This window comes from Suricata suricatta, chromosome 17 (genome assembly GCF_006229205.1).
Source record: "Suricata suricatta isolate VVHF042 chromosome 17, meerkat_22Aug2017_6uvM2_HiC, whole genome shotgun sequence".
NCBI classification, from domain to species: Eukaryota; Metazoa; Chordata; class Mammalia; order Carnivora; family Herpestidae; genus Suricata; species Suricata suricatta.
In genome coordinates this window covers 48517509-48541051 of record NC_043716.1, presented here as the reverse complement: position 1 = coordinate 48541051, position 23543 = coordinate 48517509, and the positions used below count along the sequence as shown (strand labels likewise).

General features: G+C 37.4%; 1 long non-coding RNA gene across 4 annotated transcripts in view; it reads left to right on the top strand.

The window, feature by feature from the left end:
* The first annotated feature begins 2380 nt into the window (after nt 1-2380).
* Nucleotides 2381-23543, top strand: part of LOC115283032 — a 29525-nt gene continuing 8362 nt past the window's right edge. Inside the window, exons 1-3 of one of the 4 annotated variants that reach the window (XR_003904866.1) lie at nt 2381-2437; nt 16307-16360; nt 22204-22269. This is a non-coding gene — a long non-coding RNA (uncharacterized LOC115283032). Of the gene's footprint in view, nt 2438-3277; nt 3601-16306; nt 16361-22203; nt 22270-23543 lie in introns of those variants that run through there. The other 3 variants (XR_003904864.1, XR_003904865.1, XR_003904867.1) reach the window with 3 other exon arrangements.

The following is a 23543-nucleotide window of genomic DNA, read 5'->3' as shown; positions in this document are numbered from 1 at the left end:
TGTGACATTGAGCCCCATGTCAGGCTTCCTGCTGACAGTGCAGAGCCTGCTTGGGATTCTCTCTCTCTCCATCTCTCTCTACCTTTCTCCTGCTCATGCTCTCTCTCTCTCAAAATAAATACATTTTTTAAAAAAAAACAGTGATTATATTTATGGAGTGAACATGGGAGGAAATAGCTCAATAATAGTGTTACTTTATTCTGCTTATGTTACACAAGTATTAACTGAATAGAGCAAATGTTCCATAAATATTCTGTATGGATTCATTCAGAAGCTTTGTGAAAATGTGCTATGCTACTGGATGTAAGTGTATTCTAAGCAAGTCAAAATACAAGTGCACATTAGAGACTCTTAAAACTGTAGTATGATCACCATTACTGTGACAGTAACAGTTTTCCTCTGGTCAGTTGGTGGCAGAGCTGGGACTAAAACACAAGTCTCTAGACCCTGGGCCCAGTATCTCTTCCCCAACTGTTAGCAGTGCTTTCTAGCCGAGACCAAAAGTCAGATTGAAAAATTTGTCAGTGTCCTCTAAAGATGTTCCTACGCAGAAGAGAATGTGCACACATACTATTCTGGCTAACTGAGTTCTGATAGAGGTGCGTAGACACATGGGTTCCCTAAAAACTGCCTGTGCGGAAAGTTACATAAAGCCAAGCCTACAGATTACAGCTTAAAATGAAGGACGTTTTGAGGACTCCTAGAGCCAGGTGCTTACTCCTTTAAAACTCAGTCTGCTTTGTCAATGGAGTAGCAGACTTTTAGCCTTGACATTCTGTGTCCTACTTTTCTAGTAGTACAGGAAGTGGAATCAGAAAAAGAAACTCTGTAGGGCCCACGAGCTGGCAAATAAACAAACAAATGACTCTGTGTCTAGAAATGGGTTTCAAACTCCAAAGTCGTTGGTCCATCCAGGATATCTTGTGTCTGTAATGTCAAAACTAATAGGAGAAAAGGATGGAGACAAAGCCCAGAAGTCTGGCAGCTGCCTACTTCCTACTTGAAGCTATGATCATTCCTATCTGCATGATTAAAACAAATGTTGGAGAACTCTCAGTGATATCTCATTGATCAGACACTACTAAGCAAATATTGACACCAAAACATGATGAAATAGTCCCATGATCCAGCCATGACAAGCCTTCAAACTTATTGATTCAATCCCACAGTATTTCCCAATTTTCCTCCACAGTGTAATACTGGATATCCAGCCAAAGTTCCTTTTCATTATCTTTAAAAATCAAACGCTTCATACTTCCTTGAGTGTTTATCCCACAATCGCTCATACCGGCACTTAGATTTTCCTTGTAGAGTGCCTACTTTTAAAAAATTTTAGCTTTCTCCAATATTCATATTTTTTTTACCTTCTTCTAAGATGTTATAATATTCTCACTTAATGTTACAAGCTTTGTTTCTGCATGGTCGCCTATTTCACCAAAGACAGATGTGGATTATGACATCATGTTACAAAGCAATCAGCACTGAGATTCAGTTACAAATATACACAGCTTGCTTCCCCACCTCCCCACACCTGTCTCTTTGAAAAGGGACAGGAAAAAGGGAACCAATGCCCTGATTGCTTCTGGAACAGGCAACTCTTATCATCTCAGGCTTCTGGGAAGGTTTTTCAGCAAATAGGGATATCATCTTGACTCTCCTGGCAGGGGAAAATCTAGAAGGCAGAAGAATCCTATCAAGAAACACTTAATTCGCAAATGGAAGGAGTGCCTGGCTGGCTCAGTGTGTTAAATGTCTGACTCTTGATTTCGGCTCAGGTCATGATTTCATGGTTCATGGGTGAGGGGCCCGTGTTGGGCTCTGTGCTGACAATGAGGAGCTTGCTTGGGATTTTCTCTCTCCCTCTCCCTCTCTCTCATGCTTTCTCTCTCTCAAAAAAAAAAAAAAAAGACAGATGGGAGAAAGGCTGCCTTCTCTGGCAAAATTTTTTCTCATTTCTTCCTCAGTAATTTTTTGATTACCCTTTACGCACAAACCTCTTTGTTCATAAAACTTACGTTCTTTGGGTGATTTATCTGCCAGAGTCCCAGGAAAAAAAAAAAGTCACACTCAATTTATGGTAATTTGAGGAAGGAATTATTAGCAAAGTTGTAGGGAAGGCTCACAGAACACACACACACACACACACACACACACACACACACACACACAGAGTAGTGCCCCAGGGCTAGGAACATCCATGAGACGGATGAAGGAAGCGTCTGAATCCTGGTAGGCGTGTCATGTAGAAGGACATCCCAGAAGAAGAGGATGATGTTTGGGGGTGAAGGGCAGGAGGCAGAAGCAGCCTAAATCAATCCCATAAAGAGGACCCTCAAGGACAGATAAAGTGACCTTACTCCTCTCTCTTCACTCTTGCTGTGTCCTCCCAATGGCTGAACACAAGTGGAGTTTGGAAGGCTTGGTAGAATTTGTACAGGTGAGCCTCCCAGGGCACAGAGCAACATGGAGAAGGATGGAAAATGATTTCAGAGAAGTGATTCCCAAGATAATTGGCCCAAGTGGCAATATCCACTGTGTCTACCCAATCTCATGGAAACTAAAGTTTCATATTGCTTTGAGGAGAATAGTAAAGTCAGACACCCAGTTTAGGCTTATCAATAGAATACTCTGTACATCTTGCATTTTGCAGGGTTGTAGCATATTCTATTTTTGTATTATGTGCTAGTTTCTATGGTAGGATCTATAAATAAATAAATAAATAAATAAGTAAGTAAATAAATAAATAGGGGAGAACAGTGCCTAAAGTCTGTGTTGTATGAACTAACAAAATGCTTTGATGTGCATACTTTTTAAACGCTTTTTAATCTTAATTTACTTTGGGGAGACAGAGAGACAGAGTGCTATAGAGAGAGAGGGAGACATAGAATCTGAAACAGGCTCCAGGTTCTGAGCTGTCAGCACAGAAGCTGATGCAAGGCTCAAACTCACAAGGTATGGGATCACGACCTGGACTGAAGTCAGACACTTAACCAACTGAGCAACTCAGGCACCTCTGATGTGTATACTTTATCTTTAGGGACCTAAAAATGCATAGTTTTGTGGACAGACTCAAAGGCAGCCTCATGAACCTTGCTTTGAGGTGTTCATGCCTTTGTAAAATCTGCTTCCTTTGAGTAAGGGCAGGAACTGTGACTTGCTTTCAACCACAGAAAATGCAGAAGATGGATGTCACTCTTATGATTATGTCCATTATATGACAAAGGCGATGATGTCACTCCTATGATTATGTTCTGTAAATTGTCCTGCTGGCAGATCCATGCTAAAGACTTGCTGGCTCTCTTGCTGGCTTTGGAGGAGGAGTTTTGTGAAAGGGCCACATGGTAAGGGACAGTGGAGATCTCTTGGAGCTAAGAGCAGCCCTGGCAAATAGCCAGTGGGCAGCAAAGAAGGGCCTCAGTCCTCCAAGCACAAAGAGCTGAATTGTGCCAATAACCTGAGTGGGTTTGACAGTGGACCCATCCCTAGTCAAGCCTCCTGATGAGAACTCAGCTCTTGCTGACACCTTGATTGTAACTTTCCAGAGAACCCAGCAAAGAAAGTCAAGCCCAGACTCCTGAGCCACAGAACTTGTGAGATAATGTATGTTGTCTAAAACCACAAAGATTGTGGCAATTTGTTACGTAGTGATAGAAAAATAATATAAATAAATATTTCATTTTTCCATACCGAGTTAGTAACCCTTTCTAAAACTTTCCCAAATTCCCTATAACTTGGCCCTCTTGGTTCAGTCATTATGTTTAGTCAACATCTATGTAGGATTTACCATTTATAAGCTATTCTCTTAAGTATCAAATCAACTATTCATTGAGATAAGTCAATGTTATTAGTCTCAAATAAAAGATGAAGAAATGGAGTCTGTGAGGTGTGGATTGACTTGCCCAAGGTTAACCAATTATGAAATGGCAAATTTTGATTTTGATCCCAGGGCCTTCACTATAAATCCTAGATTATTCTACTCTACCACTTTGTCTTTCTTAATTTAGTTTTAGATCATTAAAACATAGTACCAATAAGCTAAATCTGCTGTCTTTACAAGGACAATTTATATTAATTCTGTTCCCCATGATGGCAAAATTCCTTCCCTTTACCTCAAAAATGCATGTGTTCCTGAGCCTGAGACTTAAAAGGTAAGCCAGCAGGAATAAGCCCATGGAAAATTCAGATGCTTCCTTCTGCTAATCATGCATCAGCAGCAGCATCCTTACCTAAAATCAGGTTTTAAACTGCAGATAGGAGTGTTATTATCATCACAGCAAACACAAAAGGCCAACGTTTTAAAATATACATTTTACAATGTCTGCCCAGGCTGAATTTTCTTTTATTTATTTCTTTATTTTTATTTTTTCAATCTTCATTTATTTTTGAGAGATGAGAGAGACAAAGCATGAGCAGGGAAGGGGAAGACGCACACACACACACACACACACACACACACACACACACACACACACAGAATCCAAAGCACGCCTCAGGCTCTGCAACTATCAGCCCAGAGCCCAACATGGGGCGTGAACCCATTAATTGCGAGATCATGACCTGAGCTGAAGTCAGATGCTTAAGCAACTGAGCCACCCAGGTGCCCCAATTTTTTTTCTTTAAAAAGCTGAAAATAAAAAGCTTTGGGCAAAATATTATATGATAAGCCTCAAATGCTAACCCTTAGTAGTAACCAAGCAGATGGTAATAGTAACAAATAGATATTTAAAAAACTGTTCTCTGTTGAAAGAAATTCTTGGAAGTGAAGTGAAGGACTTACAATTTACCTCTCTGTGGATAGCCAATGGAGGAATTCTATCTGTGAGGTCTGTTGCTGGTTTGATCCAATGGCCAACAAATGGGGCATAAGGCAATCTCTTTTGAAATGGAGCAGAGCATTTTCTACAGTGGAGATCAAAGGCACTAGTACAAGTCATCAAAGGGGGCACCTGTAATAATATAAATGAATGATTAAAATGGTCCCACCCTTGTGTTTCATATTAGTTTGAACAGGGGTCATTAACATTTTCCCCCACATTTGTCTCTTGACTTAAACCTATTAGTATCATTGAAGCTGTAGGAGCTTAAGAATAATTTTATAACAAATAAAGGATTGTTTAATGTTTGCCAAACATTTAATAAGCTTCTAGAAAATATCCTGTGTTAGTTCAGCTCAGAATTTGGCCCAAGATGAGAGGCTTTTCTATGATTGTTGGTTGCTTATTTTTCTGAACCTACATTTTAAATGACAGCAGGTTTGGAAATCAATGTGATTCAGCCTTGGAATGTTCTCACTATGCGTCTGCGTGTCTTTTATCAGGGCCCTTGATTAGAAGGAGAAGAGAAAGGAGTCTTTTTTGTTCCATTTCTCCCTGTTATTATATTCATTATGAATCTTTCCCTTTCTTTCCACCAATTAGGACCTGTCCCAATATGGCGGGACCTCCAGAGTACTACTGCTGCCTCACATGCATGACTCTTTCCAGAAATCACTTGGCTTGAAATTCAATCTCCCCATCCTTTTTTTTTTCCCCTAAGGAAACACAGTTCCACTTAATTCCAAAGCATTTATATTTAGAGTTTATATGACTTAAGGATTTATTATCAAGAGAAAATGAGAATGGTTCCATTTTCACTTTAACTTAAACAAACAGCCTCACAGGGTGCCAAAATCTTTGAAATCATTAGCCCTTGCTTGTTGTCCTAAAGACAAGCTTCTCAGGGAGTGTCAGTTCAGAATGTAAAGCAAGAGATTGATAGAATGGACTTGGATTCTAATCCTGACTCCACCACCTACCCCACCACTTCTATGGGTTTCAATATATCAAGTAACGTTTTCAAGTCTATTTCCTAATTTGTAATAGAGTCATACTCATCATGACTTCTTGAGACCAATGAAAGGGCTGGAAGAATAGTATCCAAGGCCTTATCCCACCATCTGGAACATGAGAAGTTATTTAAAAGTGCTATTATTTAAAAAAAAGTGCTATTATTTCAGGACTGCAAACTGCATTCTTTCCTCTCATTGCGTTTTTCGTAAGATTTCATTTTAATTAATCTCCACACCAAACATGGGGCCGGAACTCACAATCTCAAGATCAAGAGTCACATGCTCCACCGGCTGAGCAAGCTGAGTGTCCCTGACTGCCTTTGTCAATTCCTCCATGAATTCTCTTTGATTAGCTGTCATTATTGTTTGACTATCTCTTTGCTAAACATGTGGGCATTCTGCCTACAAAGTATCAAAGGAGATATAATGAGTTGAAAGAATACCAGTTTATTCTGCTCATCTATTTGCTTTGAAATGTAGGCTTATTGATCTCCTCATATTTACCTTCAAAATAACATTGAGGGTTGCTTTCAGAGTAGAGTGACAAGCTGATAAGCATCTTTGGTCGTTCTTTTATTTTTTAAGTAAATATCTGTACCCAATGTGGCTCTTGAACTCACCACCTTGAGATCAAGAGTCACATGCTCTTCCAGCTGAGCCAGCCAGGAGGCCCTAACTTTGTTCATTCTTGAAGAGTGTTTCTACAAAGCATCTGGTACATAACGCATTCAGTGTATTTTTGTTCATGAACTGAATAAATAACTGAAGTGGTCACATTTAATTAATCATTATGATGACTAGCACAGTAAATCATTACATCTTTCATTAAAAGTATTTTACAACAATTAGTCATGTACATTTAAATGTTTTTTTTTAATTTATTTTTGATACAGAGAGAGCATGAGAGGGGGAAGGGCAGAGAGAGAAGGAGACATAGGACTGGAAGCAGGCTCCAGGCTCTGAGCTAGCTGTCAGCACAGAGCCTGACGCGGGGCTGGAACCCAGGAACGTGAGATCTGACCTGAGCCGAAGTCGGAGGCTTAACCGACTGAGCCACCCAGGCGCCCCAGTCATGTACATTTAAATTAGGTTCTTTAGTTTTCTACTTTTATTATTCAAAGGTCAACAAGTTGGTAACAGGAGGACATTTTTGCTATCACCATTGCAATCTGGGGAGAAGTGACATCTCTGTAATATTGTTTCTTCTAATGAATAAACTTACTATACTTTTCCATTCATTTAGATCTTCTTTATTATCTTTCAATAAAATTTAAAAATTTACTCTTAGACATTATTTTATTTATTCTTAGGGCTATTATACTTTTTGCTTAAATCATAAGATAACCTATGTTAAGTATGCTTTTGATTTTGGAATAATTTTAGATTTACAGGAAAGTTGCAAAGATAGTACAGAGAGTTCTCCTAAAGCCCTCACCAGTTTCAGTTGCCCCTAATGTTATCATCTTACATTACTGCAGTATCTTTGTCAAAAATAAGAAATCAAATGGGAACATTATTGTTAACTAAACTCCAGACTCTATTCAGATTTCAGCAGTTGTTTTTATTCTATTAACATTCCTGTTCTGGTCCAGAATCTTATCCAGGACAACACACTGGTTGTTATGTTTCCTCTGGTCTGTGATAGTTTCTCAGGTTTTCCTCTTTTTTAATTGCCTTGATAGTTTTGAGAAGTGGTCAAGTATTTTGTAGAGCGTTCTAGAGTTTAGGTTTATCCAATGACTTTGTTTGTTTTATTTTGTTTTGTTTTGTTTTGGTTCCATAACTGGACCTGAGCTATGCTGTTTAGAAAGAATACCACAGAGATAATAAGTACCTTTATCATCACTTACTGTTATTGGGTCTATGGATTCCATATAACGTCATCATAATGTTGACCTTGATCATCTGGCCAAGGAAGTATAAAGTTAATATTTTTCTCTCTTGGACTCTATTCTCTAGAAATGAGCTTAGGGGTACCTGGTGTCTCAGTCAGTTGAGTTCAACGCTTGGTAAGAGCTTAGGTCAGGATCTCAAGCTTCCTGGGTTTGAGTCCCACATAAGCTGTCAGGTAGAGCCTGCTTGGAATTCTTGCTACCTTTCTCTCTAGCCCTCTCCACCTCTCAAAATAAATAAATAATTAAGAAAAAAAAAAGTGAGTCTGTAAGATTCATCTCCCAGACGGGGAAGTATCTACATGTGACATCTAGAATTATTTTATAAGGGAAATTTTGTCTTTTCTCCATTTATTTTTTCCATGATTTATTTATATCAGTATGGATTCATGTACATTTATTTTATACTCTGGGATATAATTCAACACTATATTATAGATTTTGTGGTTCAAGTCATCCAACTTTGGCCTTTAACTATTTAATCATTGGCTTTTTTTAAAGTTGTTTTGATAGGTGTGTAGTGATATCTCATTGGGGTTTAATCTGCATTTCACTAATAGCTGATGAGGACAAACCTCCTTTCCTGAGTTTATTTGCTATCTATACTCCTTTTTGATAAAATTTATCTTTTTTAATTTTTATTTGCACATTTTCTAATTGAATTTTTTTTCATGTTGGAGTTTGAGAGTTCTTTTTTTTTTAAGGTTTATTTTATTTTATTTTATTTTATTTTTAATTTTTATTGTCAAATTGTTTTCCATACAACACCCAGTGCTCTTCCCCTCAAGTGCCCTCCACCATCACCACCACCTCTCTTCCCCCCTCCCCCCTCCCCCCCAACCCTCAGTTCATTCTCAGCATTCAATAGTCTCTCAAGTTCTGCAGAGTTCTTTATATATTCTATATACAAGTCCTATGCTGGATGTTATTACTTGAAAATGTTTTCTCCTACTCTTTAGATTAAGTTTTAATCTTCTTAACATTGTTGGGTAGCCTGAGTAGTTCAGTTGGTTAAGAGTCCAACTTCAGCTCAGGTCATGATCTCAGAGTTCATGAGTTCAAGCTCCGTGTCAGGCTCTGTGCTGCTTCAGATTTTGTCTCCCTCTCTCTCTGCCCCTCCTCCGCTTACACTCTATCTCACTCAAAAATAAAAAATAAACATTAAAAAAATTTTAAATCCCTATATTTAAGATAAATAACATTGTCTTTAACAAAACAAAACAAAAATACTTTGGATGAAGTCAATATAATTATTTTCCTGTATGGATCATGCTTTTGGTGTCATGTCTCAGAACTACTCATTTAGTCCTAGATTCTAAAATTTATCTCTGTTTTATTCTCAAAGTTTTATAGTTTTACATTTCAGTCCATGAGCTTTGAATTAATTTTTCTATAAGTATTAGATTTAGATTGACATTTATGTATTTGTCTTTCAATATTTAATTGTTTTAGTACCATTTGTTGAAAAGACCACATTCTAGTATTGTTGTAAACAAACAGTAAGTCTTAACTTTGGGTAGGATGATCCCTCTCAATTTATTCTTGCTCAAAATTATTTTTAGCCATTTTTGGGTCTGTGGTTTGCCATATAAATTTTAGACTGTGCTTCTCCATATCTGTAAAATATAAATATTACTGGAGTTTTGACATGAGTTGCATCAGCCTGATAGATCAAATTGTAAAGAACTGGTATTTTTATTTTTACTATGTTGGGTCTTTCCGTTGTTGACATGATTATTTCACCATATATTTAGATGTCCTTTGATTTTTATCAGTGTTTTGCAATTTTCAGTGTGCATTTAACATTTTCAGTGATTTATAGTTTTCAGCTCCTATACATACATTGTTAGATTTCTCAAAATTCTTTATTTTTGGCTGATTGTAAATAACCTTGTATTTAATTTTGGTTTTCATATGTTCACTGCAAATATATAGAAAAGCAGCTTTTTGTATTATTCGGTATCCTGTGATCTTACTAAACTCATTATTAATTCTAAGAGTTTGGTGGGTTAGTTTGGGGGTTTTGTTTGTTTTGTTTTTGTTTTTGTTTTTGCAGATCCTTTGGTATTTTCTATGTGTACAATCTTGTCATTTGGAAATAGGAACAGTTTTAAGTTTTCCTCTCCAATCTATATGCCTTTTATTTTTCTTGTCTTATTGCATTGGATAGAACTTCCAGCATTCTGTTGAATAAGAGTGGTTAGAGCAAACATTCTTACCTTGTTCCCAATCTTAGAAGCACTCAATTATCTTTCACCATTAAGTATTGATGATAACTCTTTGTATTTTTGTACAGGTTTTCTGGCAAATTGAGGTTATTCTCCCTCTATTTCTTATTTCTCGGGAATATATGTATATTGCCTTTTAATCTCCCAATTGATATCATCATGTAATTTTTCTTCTTTAGTTTATTGATAGAGATCAAATATATCGCAAAATGTAACACTCATTTAATATAAATGTATATTATATATGTAAATACTCATTATTTAGAAATAGAATATATATATTCTCCCAAAGCAAGAATTAGAGAACATCCTCAAAAAAAAAAAAAAAAAAGAAAGAAATTATTATGTATACATCTAACAATATAGGTATAGGACCTAAATTTTACAAACCACTGAAAGTGGTTATGTTAAATGTACACTAAAAAACCTAAAATACTGAAAAAATAACATCTAAATAAATGGAGAGACAATTATATCAACAATAGGAAGATTCAACATAGTAAAAATGTCCATTCTCCCCAATTTGATCTATAGGCTTAATGCATGAATTTGAGAATATTTAATTAGCATAGTACAACGAATAAGCCCAAGTAGGTGATAGTACATAATTATTTTTATATATTGCTGGGTTCAAGTTGCTAAATTTTTATTTAGGAATTTCAGGTCTAATCTCACATGAGATACTGTCTATCATATGTTTTTGTTTTTATTTTTGTTTTACTTGTACTGTGGCTAGTTGTGATATCAAGGTAATTTTGGCTTCATTAAATGAGTCAGAAAGTTGTTCTTTATCTTTTGTTTCTTGGGAGAGGTTGTGAAAAATCACACTAACTCTTCCTTAATTGTTTTAGAGACTCTAAATATTGGAGTGACCATATCTCAGCCATAAAACTTTGATTCATAGTAACATGGGATCAGGAACACTGAGAAAAGGTACAGTGATATTATTCAATGGTTATTTTCAGGTTATCAAAACTCTTCAATCATGCAGTTTAAAGGAATTTCAGTATGTGGAGATTTGAGTAAAGAGATGAAATTCAGAGACAACTGCTCAGCAAGTAAATTCTACTGAGTTCGGAAAGCCCAAATAATTAATCTGTGGGCCAAATTCCATGTTAACATATTTTCTATTTCAAGTGTAGATTAAATATAACACTTGGGAGATTACAAAGAAGGAAACTTGGCTCAGAGAAAGCTGCTGTGTTAAGTCAACATTCCTTCGTAGATCGAAACTTGGTTCACGTTCTGAGTAATGCACCCAAGACAACATAGGTCATTGTGAGATTTCCTAAAATCAGATCTTTTGCATGATACATTCCCCCAAAGTGAATAATGGTTGGCCTCCAGAGCTAGATATTTCAATGATGACTTTCTAACACATCATAAAAACGAAACTCCATCTTCTTACTTACCTTGATTACCTTTCTTGCAGATACATAGCTTTGTTTTCAATATATTACTTTCTTGACTACTCCTGAGTGAGCTCTCTCACCAAGATCGGTATGCCTATAGCATGAAAGGGGGGGAAAAGGTGTTGGAAGGAGACAGGAAACTTGTCCTAGTGAGGTACTTGTTGGCTAGCTCTTGAGGACAGCTGCACATAAGATTGTACGACCACTGAACACACTGAAAAGTACTGATATGAGCCCAGCAACACACTCTTCCCCAGCTAAGATCTGAGATCCCACAGGTGATGCGTAGAAGGCAAGAAATGATTTCTGTCGATCATGAACAAGTACCCCAGACATTAAAATCAGTTTTCAAAATAGACACATCTTGCATTCTGCAAGAATTATAAGACTATTTTTACGTTAATCCTCAGTTTCTTTTAGAAGGCCAAAGAGCTTAGAGAATTGTATATGAAATACACAGATGTATATATATATATATATATTCAGTAGATAGATAGATGTTATATGTTCTATTGAATAAGAATGGTTAGAGCAAACATTCTTACATTCTTACCTTGTTCCTGATCAAGGAACAAGATCTATATCTATATATCTATATACATATAGAGAGAGATACATAGATACATAGATAGATGGACAGGTGTAATATCCTAGATAACATTTAAACCTTGGAAGTATTAATGTCTTTCTGTTTGGCATGGTTTTTTTTTTTTCAAGACTTAAAGCAATGGTTCCGAACCAAGGGCAATTTCCCCCCAAGGACCACTTGGCAACGTCAAGAGACATTAGTTATATTTTCGGGGGAGGGGGCTCCTGGCATTTAGTGGGTAAAGGCCAAAGATGCTACTAAATATCCCACAATGTACCTGACATCCACCCCCTCAGTAAAGACTTATCTGACCCAACATGTCAATAGGGCCAAGGTTGAGAAAACTTGATTTAGAATAATAAAGTGGTCAGGCACAACAGTGAACTTTTAGGATGTCTAAGCTCTATCATTATGTTTATTTGGGAGAAAATATCAGATATCAGCATCTTAAAAAAGGACATTCTTGACACCTCACTTCTTTAAGAGATCGGTCAATACATTCAAGTGTTCCCACAACCACATCATAAAAGATATGCTTGTTTATTTCACTTCTGCATGAGGAAGAATAGGAAAGTTGCAAGTTATCTCAATAATTTCCAGAGGATCTCAGTAACTAGGACATTATACCCCAAGTCTGAGAAAAGTCAGTGAATATTTCAGGAAATTTCCCTTCTTCAGAAAAACTGAAAGGCTACAAACAAATTCACTTTCAAATCAATACTTAAGGGCATTTTATGAGTCTTTTGGACAAGTCTCTCCAAGTCTTGCTGTAGCTGCTGTGTTGAAAAGTTGTGAACTCAGTTGCAAGAAACTAGACATTATTTTTAACTGTTTCCTCTCAGCATTATCACATATATGCAGGGGGGAAGAAGTGAGGAAAGCGAGTATTTACAGTTCCAATACTGTCATCAGTCTACATCCTAAAGTGTTTCTGCATTGAAAGAAAATGTACTAGTGGAGAAATATGAAGGAAGAAAAACTAAAAAGTGCCAGATGGTCTTGAAACCTTGGAATAGATCATTTTTATTCTTTTAACTTTGTTGCTTCCAGGTATTATTATCCATGTGGACAATTCGACCAGAAGAGCTAGTCTCCAACTATGAAGGTCAATGTTAATCTCACCACATTCAGGACATCTGAACATTGAGGCTCCATAAAGAATAGTTCCAAGAACTCATGCAATTTGATTTGCTTTTCCAAAATTAAAATTTGGATAATAATAACAAAAAAAGCAGAACATGCCAATTGCTATAAATTAGCATAAAAAAGAAAACTAGAGCTACTCGACACTAAGTATCTGGGGATGCTGAACATAATCCAAGCTCAGCCAAATATCCCTGTGTACAATTCTTTGTAAACAGTCTTCTGGCTGGGCTGCTTCTTGTTAACAATTAGCTCTCCTGATTCCACTTAGACTTTTGGCACTCCAAAGGTATAGGTCACTGTTAAATTTACTTAATTATAACGAAGTCACTCCATTTTTTATTTGATTGACTCTAAACCAATAGGAATTGTATGAATGTTCCATTATCAGCCACCACAGCCATGAAAGCAGTATTGGAGTAAGAACTCAAGTGTAAGTACAAAATATAAGAACTTCTACTGCTATAAGCTGTTGGAAATTGGAACTATTCAGGGTTCTAAAACTATGATACTGCTTTCATGTCTTTTCTGTTTTCATTTTAAAAAACTACTAGAAAAAAAGGCACAAATAATTGCCTATTTTTGGCATTGTTACTTATTTCTTTACCTTTGTTTTATTGGTAAATATGATAATTCTGTTCCTTGTTTTCCTTCTAAGTGATGTGAAGCACAGATAATGCCACATCCTACAGTACGTGAAAAGCATTTTATAATGATTAGTTTCTTTTCATTCAGGTTTCAAAATAGGGTAACAAACCAAATCCTTTCAAGGTTCAGGGGAATGTCAGGTTTATTAAAGGATCATAAAAGTTTTTCATGACTTAAACATGAAGGAATATGAAAGTGAATCTTCAGAAAGATTCAGAAATCAGAAAGATCATATTCAGTTATTATAATTAGCTTATTTCTATGGGATTTTTCCTACATAATTTGTATCCCGGTTACTGACTTTAAACTAACTAAAAGCTAGCATAAATTTTGTTAGAACCCTTTGTATTGGAGACAAAAATTCTAATAATTACTCTCTAGCATGAACTCCATGCATACATATGTCAACTTAACCCTCACCCCACACGTGACCTGTAACATCTCCCTCAAAAATGTGTCTTTGGTCTCAAGGAACAACCTCAAGGCGCACCAGGTTGAGTGTATATGAATCATTCATACAAAACACATTTCACTCCTGGAAAAACAATCAAAATCACACATCGTGAGCTATTTGGGGACCTGCCATCGTCTCTGAGTAAGGAAAATAGCACATCAATCTTATATTGAACCAGATGATACTAGTAAAGTCTTTTCTTGTGGGAACATGCTAACCAGAGGAGAACAGGTCACAATCTGCATTTAGCAACGTAGGGGGGAAAAAAATGAAACCTGTTGGGACATGCTTGATTGTATCAGAGACATCGGACAGAAGTCACCCATGTCTAGGGTTGTAATGAGATAACAGTAAATACTCTTGTAACAAGTCATCCAGCAGAAGAGAAAGAATTAATGCAATGTCGACACATACTATCCTAGGAAAATTAAAACAGGGGAATCCATATAATCAAGGGAAAACAGCATAGGCACACCGAAGTGCTCAGGTGTCCTTGCCTCGCTAACAATGCATCAGGAGGATAGGTGTCCTTCATTTTCATTCCGTGATAATTAGCTGTTGTTGTATTTTCCATAGTGGACTTTTGTTAAGCACCTACTACATTCTAGGCATTTGAATAATCTATCTCACTAAATTGTCATGTCCTCCCTGCCAGGTAGGCATCATCATGCAAATAAAGAAGCTAGGGACCTGCCAGGTACAGGAGTCAGGATACTGGGTGACTGTTTTTCTTTCTACCATTTCACAGCTCCCTTCAAACAGGTTAAAATTTACCTTAAGTGTTTTGTAGTCTTCTTGGAGGGTAACAGTTTCTGTATCATTACTGAGCTTGTGTGTGCATGGAGAAAACTGTGTTCCCCAAGATGAATATCTTCTGGCAACTGACATTAGCAAATTAAATATAAACCTCACCCACACAGACACCAATGCAAATGGAAGACAGTTAACCCTGATGAGCCCCTCTAGATATTTTGCTTTCCCCGATCTTTTTAATTTCTGTTTGGAGAGATTCAGAAATCTGTTGAAGGGAAAGCTATTAATAACTTGCACCCAGGCCCACCTTACTCCAAAATCTTTTCTCCTCTACCACAACATCTGCCTTGTAAAACTGTAGGATGGTCACTCTAACTCCTGGATGTATTTTTCTGGTAGAGATACTAACTTATACTCATAGAGCATCCCATTATTTGGCTGTCTCCTTGGATTTTAGAAGCCTGCTATTTCTTTGTTAAACCCATGGTTTTGATATCAGCATCACGAAAATCTTACAAAATGTTTTCCCATTTGTGGAAATGTTGAAGATTTCAACACCTAAACTTCATCTAACTGTACATGGAATTATGGCATGGGATTTCAAAATAATAAGAAGAAAAGGAATTTCTTTGGGTTTACTCATTATTATCCTGTATAACTTTTTCTCCCCTGCCCCAAATCCAATGACAAACTTGGTCTTTCAATGTGGGGAACCCATTACACATTTGATACATGGTCTTTACCAAGGAACATCCATTGGGAGTAATAAAGATGGGACTCAACGTCCTTTATGAAAAATTCTGGAGGCAGTATCACTGCATCCTCAGGTTTATATTTTTAAAGGCACTAAGGGGTGCCTGGGTGGCTCAGTCAGTTAAATATCCACCTTTGGCTCAGGTCATGACCCCATGGTTCGTGGGTTCAAGCCCTGCATCGGGCTCTGTGCTGACAGCTAGCTCAGAGCCTGGAGCCTGCTTCAGATTCTGTGTCTCCCTGTCTTTCTGAACCTCCCCTGCTCACGCTGTCTCTCTCTGTCTCTCAAAAATAAATAAAAAAACATTTAAAAAATTTTAAAGGCACTAATATGCCACTTGAAGCAAAATATCATGAAAAACTTTCAACGTGTTATCTTCTGAAAGTTAAGGAGACAGAAAGACAATCATTGAAACAGAGTCAGGCTCATCAATGCATATAGCTATGGTTTAAAATTCTAATAAAAGCAATACCATGTTGGATAAGCTAATATTATTCTCATACATGTTCTTGACCTGTGTCTAAATAAAAATAAAAGGCCTCTAGAAAAAAAACTTTCACCCAGAATTAATAGCTCTCCTAAAACATTTTTAATTTTTTCCATCAGGTCACTTCCAAGAAAAACTATGCAGGATTTCCAAGTAATGAAGAACCAAACTAGGTAAGTTCTATTCACAGAATTTCAGAAAGACTACCAGAGGGAATAAAAAGTGCTCTTAAATTTCAAAGACACAAGCTTTTCTCCACCAACTCTAGCACATTTCATGACCTTATAACTGAGGTCGTGCTGGGAGATGGTCCACCAGAATGCAGAATGAATGATGACCATGGCTTTGCAGTGTCTAGTATTTTGTTTTGTTTGTTTATTTGTTTCTCTGTGTGTTTATGACAAAGGCTGTACATCAATAAGAAAGACTAGAGGTTTTGTATGGCTATTATTTTAATCAAATCTAGACTCTGTTACCTTGACAAGAATAAATGCTCAAGCAGTAAATCATTTCCCTTCTCATTTATATTCTTCAGAGAATTAAAGCATTTGTTTTACTAGAAGAAAGAATGCTCCTCTTTGATTTTCTCTTATAAGCTCAAATGTTGAGAATAAGCAAGGGTCAATCAGGGATGCATGGGTGGCTCAGTCAGTTAAGCACCTGATTCTTGATTTTTTTAATAGTTTATTATCAAATTGGTTTCCATATAACACCCAGAGCTCTTCCCCACAAATTCCCTCCTCCATTACCACCACTCCCTTTTCATCTTCCCCCTCCCCCTTCAGCCTTCGGGTTCGTTTTCAGTATTCAATAGTCTCTCATGTTTTGCGTCCCTCTCTTCCCCCAACTCTCTTTCCCCCTTCCCCTCCCTATGGTCCTCTGTTAGGTTTCTCCTGTTAGACCTATGAATGCAAACATATGGAATCTGTCCTCCTTCACCTGACTTACTTCGCTTAGCATGATACCCTCGAGGTCCATCCACTTTGCTACATAGCGGCACTTTCTACAACAGCCAAATCATGGAAAGAGCCTAGATGTCCAGCACCTGATGAATGGGTCAAGAAGATGTGGTATATATACACAATGGAGTACTACATGGCAATGAGAAAGAAAGAAATATGGCCATTTGTAGCAAGGTGGACTGACTCTTGATTTTGACTCAAGTCAAGAACTCAATGGTTCGTCAGTTTGAGTGCTGCATCAGGCTCTATGTTAACAGCAAGAAGCCTGCTTGGGATTCTCTCTTTCCCTCCCTCTCTGTCTGCCTTTCTCCCTCAAAATAAATAAATAAATAAATATTTTAAAAAAGAAATATTCATCCAAATACAAAATGGAATTCCCTACCTCTAAGACTGTCCTTCACCCTCCTCCACACATGCAATTGATGTCATTGTCACAACTAACAGGGTATCAGATGGTGATGAAGCCAGAGGCTTTTCTTCACAACCAGGGAATTAACACAGTTTCCAGGCCAGTTTCCAGTTTAGCTACAAGTGCCCAGGGGTAAAGGCAGACAGGTAGACAACTGTAGGGTTCAGTGGAGTCAACCCAGATGTTACTAAGTCCTTTCTCTATCATTTAGTGGCCTGTGTTCTGTTCACTTCCATTAAGTCAAATGTATAGACTACTCTTTGACCTTCTAGGGAATTTAGGCCATCTTAAATGTAACTAAAGGATTAGATCTCCTTACTTGCATATATTCCTAGAGTAAAATAATATATTAGACTTCTCTTTATATCGATTCCTATTGTGTTCTAGAGTCTCACTTCCCCACATCACCACATTGTTCTGTTGTTCATGCAGGCTCACTGCTCTCTTGCATCTCTGTTGGGACAAGTGGAAATCTGGAAATCACTAGCAGAAATTCACAGGGGAGAAAGGAAAAGAAAGGCTGGTCAAATCTCCCGAATGGTTGATTCCTTTCTCTTCAAGGGTAATGACTGACAAAGTTGTCATAGGAACATCCCAAATAATCTCTTTTTTGAAGCATATGGGTGCCAAATGAATCCAACCCATGGGAGATACTCAGTGTTCCTACACTGTTATAAATGAATAAGAAAGGTCCCAAAAACTGATACATGCCCGCATAATGACCAGATCCCAAGACTCAATCTAGGATCGTAGGATTTGGAATAAAAAAAATTCCATAGGCTTCAGAGGATATCATTATCTCTACCTTCTCATTTTTTTTTAATTTTTCAATGTTTTATTATTTTTCAAGAGGAAGAGCGTGAGTCGGGGAGGGGCAGAGAGAGAGGTGGACAGAAGATCCAAAGCGGATTCCACACTTTCAGCAAAGAGCCCAGAGCAGAGCTCAAACCTCATGAACCACGAAACCATGACTTGAGCTGAAGTCAGATGCTCAACAGACTGAGCCACCCAGTGCCCCATTTCCCGCTCATTTCTATCCTTCAGATTACTAAACCTGTCCATGGTAGAGTCTTCCAAGAGTCACCAAATTTTGTCAGGAACAAAGGAGACAGTGATAATAATCAAAATTGAATGCTCAGTACTTAAGTGCCCCTGTACTGAAAAAAACATTTTTTCCCCAAAGTAGTATTCTTTTTCAAAATAATAGGCTTTATTTCTTATAGCAGTTTAAGATTCTCAGCAAAACTGAGAGGAAAGCATGGTTAGTGCCTCTATATCCCCTGTTCCCACACCAGCACAGCCTCCCCACTACAATGTCCCCACGGTGAGGTACATTTATAATCAGTGCATCTTCACTGATACAGTCATTACCCAAAGTCCATAGTTTACTTTAGGGTCTACTCTTGTTACGTATGTTTTATTAGTTTCGACAAGTTTGTATCTACCATTGTAATATCATGCAGAGTAGTTTCAGTGCCCCAGCTAACTCTTCTGGTTCAATTTTCATGGATTTATTTAGTTAGTCTTTTTTGATGCAAGTCTTCTGCTCCTACATATTAAACAGCCTGCTAGACCCTGAGAATCTTCAAAACTCTACCTTTAAAAAAAATCGAATAGTCTTTCTTCTAGTTTTCTCTCTCTTTTTTGCTTCTTACTAAATAAAAGCAGAAAGAAGAAAGCAGGCGGCACTTTCAAGATCCTAGTTGGAAATATTCTTAGCTAGATCATCCCAAAACTGAGATAATATGTGTTTGTTGTTTTAGGTTGCTAAGTTTTGTAGTAATTTGTTACACAGCAATACATAACTAACACATATATTCATATCAAGAGTGGGACATTGCCAAAATACAAACTCAGAATTTGGGAGGAGCTTTGGAACTAGGCAGTGGGTGTTGAGAACAGTGTAAGTGACAGGCTGAGTGCCTTCAAGAAATTGCCAGTAGAAGTCTGGTGGTCATTCATACAGCTTCACGTGATGGCTGGCAGGCAAGGAAGGTGAATATTAAGAGAAACTATTGGGAGATCATTGTTATATGATGGCTGAAAGTTTACTAACACTGTCACCGGAAGTAACATGAAAGTAGAAAATGTTATCCAATAAACTGGGTGATCAATAAGGACATATATATTGTACATGTGTGTGTTTCTTTAAATAAATAATACAAATATTAATTGTTTTACATGGTGGAAGGAATCTGTAAGTCTAGGAGAAAGACGAAAGCACAGCTTCTGTCGCATATTTTCCTATTCTTCAAAATACTCACTAGCTCATGTTGAGGTGTTCCTCTCCTTGCTTTAGCCAATGAATTGGGAACGGTAGAGGCATGGATCCCTTCCTGCTCAGATGGCTACCTCGTCAGTCTGGGTCTTGCAATGAAAGTTCCAAAGTCAATCAGCAATGGAAGTATATTGTGAGCAAGAGATAAACCTTTGTGGTTATAAGCCAGTGTTGTTTGTAATTGCTTTATAAATTGGCCTCGCCTGACTGATACAGCTTCAGGCATGGGCTAGAGGAAGGCAATGGGGACTCTGTCCCATCGGCATGAAAGTCAGTGATACAGATGGATGGTATGGCAGGAGCAGGGGCATGGTGGTGCAAGAGATCATGGGAGGATTGTGGATCTCTAAACTGTAATGTGGAAATTAGTTAGGAGAGAAGCTGAGTATAAAGGAGACAATTAGACTGACAGGGTCATTAAATCCATGTGAAGAAAATTTGCCCATGTGTCGTGATATGGAATCATTAAATTATGAAAGGAGGAGCAATATGCCCAAGTTTTATGTTACCAAGTTAACAAGGACAGTATTATAGAAGACAAAGTGAAGTTGTGGGAAACAGGGAAGGAGGCCATTATTACAAAGAAAATCTGTTGAACACATAACCAAAAGAAACAAAATGTAGAGCAGTGAAGAGACAGACGTGATATTGAGGAAAAAGCAGGAGAATTTGGTGATTAGGCTGATGTATTTGTGACATCATTTTAGGGATGTAAAGTATGATATGCACTGGTTCGTATTTACAATAATTAGACTGTTACTCAGAAACAGTCACTCCGCTCTTCCCCAATCTCTATGAGAGGAGTGTAATTCTCCACCCCATCAGCATGTAACTTAAAATAATAGGAGTGTAAGCTCCAAGCCTAGACCTTGAGAGGCCTCCTTTATTCTTTCTCATGCTCTTTGAGACCTTCCATCTCCCTATATGGGGGAATTCCCCATTCCTTCTACTGGTTCCATATGATGAAAACACATTAAACTAACCTGATCTGAATCTGTGGCTGGTGCTCTAGGTCCAGCTGATCCCAGCCACGACCAGTGAAGTCCCCCAACCCCACCAACTGCCATGCAGATATGTGTGACACAAATGCTTACAGATACACGCCACTGAGTTCTTGTGTTATTTTCTAGTAAAAGTTGACTGATACACCAATGCTCTCAAATCTCTAAAAATCTGAAATATCAATAAATCACTAGCCCCAATTCTGGGTTCATTTAAAAAGTAGTTGACCACAAAGTTCCAACCAAGGCTCAACATATTTTCTTTAAGTAATAAAAGATCAATGGAAGAAATTTCTTAAATATTCTGTTTGACATGTTTTTATTTTAGGGTTTATTTTGAATCATTTATCATTGTGTAACGATGAGGCAAGACATAGTTGTCATTGCTCAAACTTCCCATCAAATAAGAGAATATGAATTATTTTTATTATTGGTTGGGCAAGTTGACCAGTTTTCACCAGAAGCAGCAGTACAAAGCAACATAGAAAATAAATATTGAAAAGTCAGTTTCATTTAGTCTTTAAGAGACAAGCTTATGTTAATCAATTATATGTTTCTGGGTCAAGGTCCTATCTAAGATCCATTCAGCTAAGTCCTTTTGGATTTTCAACCTTTTCATCCCTTTTAAAATGCCATTTATTGTTGGCTTTCTTCTTAGTCTGAAATAATGCATGCAGTTTCATTAGAGCAAATAGCAGTAAATAAAAGCATGGCAAGGTATAGGGCAAGAGTTTATCTGCAAACCTTCAGAAGTAGTTTATTTTAATATCTCAGATTTTTGGAGATTGTATCCCAACCAATGAAGACACATAATAAAAAACTATAATAAAAATCACTGAAATATTTGCCAAGCTATATTCTCTTGTTTGAATTAAACCCTACTTCAGGAGATTGTAATCTTCCTTTTTTATCAAACGACCGCAAAGTGGATGGATATTAGCCTTGGTTTGTTTCTGAAATATTTTGTTTGGGTTTTATTACTTTTTGACATAAAAGGACTGGGGAGAAAGCAAGGTTAAGACTTCAGCATATTTCTTAAGTCTAATGAAATGATACCAGACCATCAAAGATTGCTGGAAAATGCCAAATGATTGGAATGAGCAAAATCTTTTCCAAACTGGTTATCACAATAGGGTGAGATTTGTCCACAGAGTGTGAGGAAGCCTCAATTTGGTGCAAATTCCAGTTTATGTGTTAGTCCTTGGAGTTTGTGGGCTGGTATCCCCAATATATTGCTCAGGTTCTCTGAGTCTATTTTTAATTCTGGAAGTAATATAACATCACTAACGGAAGATTACAAATAAGGTGAAAGAGATCTTACCATTTTAACCCCATTCCTGTCCTAATTTCTGTGTCTCCTTTCCAGGATTTTAACAGAGCCTTCTGAGTAATTACTAAGTGCCTAGGTAACACTTGGTTTGCATTAGCTCAGGTAAGTCTCGTGACAACAATAGCAAATGCTTTCTTCTTTTTAGAGAGAAGAGTTTGAGGTTTTAAATAACCTCCTCAAGGTTATCAAAGTACAAGTCACAGAGGCGTGGTTAAAAAACTAAAACGAGCCAAAATGGCTTAATAAGTAACTTACATGAATGCAATTTTGTGTCTTGCATTTCCTACTTCATGTTGAGTTTTCCTTCTCCACATGAGAACATAGTCTGTTACCATTATTTTCATAGCATGGTTTTCCTTAATATAGATATACTTTACTTTAACTTCCTTAACCATCTTCCTATTGTGGGACATTGGACTACATGCACATTACCACTTTGGAATTGTATAGTTTTATAATTCATATATAATGGCTATCTTAATGCATATAGCTTTTACATAATTGAGGCTTATTTCTTCTATATTTTTAAATGCTTATTTACTTATTTTGAGAGAGAGAGACTGAGAGAAAGAGAGAGGCAGAGAGAGAGAGAGAGAGAGAGAGAGAGAGAGAGAGAGAGAGAGAGAAAGAGAGAAAGAGAATCCCAAGCAAGCTCCGTGTTGTCAGGGCAGAGCCCAGCCTGGGGCTCAATCCCAAGAACCATGAGGTCACAACATGAGCCAAAACCAAGAGTCAGATGCTTAGCTTACAGAGCCACCCAGGTGCCCCTATTTCTGCTATACTTTAAGATGCGTGGAAAATCTTGAAGAAACAATTTATATATGTCAAGTCTAAGCAGAACTTCTTTCATTCTTCCCATTTGGGCTGGGACATGAAAATCGAAGAGTTGTATGGCAGATACTTGTAGAGAGCAAGGATTCTCTGTAGAGAGATGATCATTTATGCATGACCTACGAAGGGGGTTGCCAAAAGCAGGTCAGCTCCCAATAACCTATCACCTACCTACCTTCTCTTTAATAAGAAATGTGAAGAATGCATTTGGTAGATTGATAATGTTTTAGAGAAGAGAGAAGCTGTAAGTCCGGCATTTCTCCTTTGCTCCACTATGCATTCTTAAGCAACTTCAGGCCAAGTGAGGAAACTCAGATCTTGATATTTGAAGAATTTGAAAAACCAAGAGGCTGGCTCTCATCTGAAAAATCTAAACACAAGAGGTATCCCACACAGCCTGACAGTTGGGGTCTTGCTCAAACCAGTGAACAGTATTAAGGGTAGTTTTCACTAGGTTATGTGAAGAACTCAAAACATACTCAAGTCAGAAAGACCAGTATTTAGGTATCTACCTCCACCATAGAGCACTGGTCCCAGATTACAAT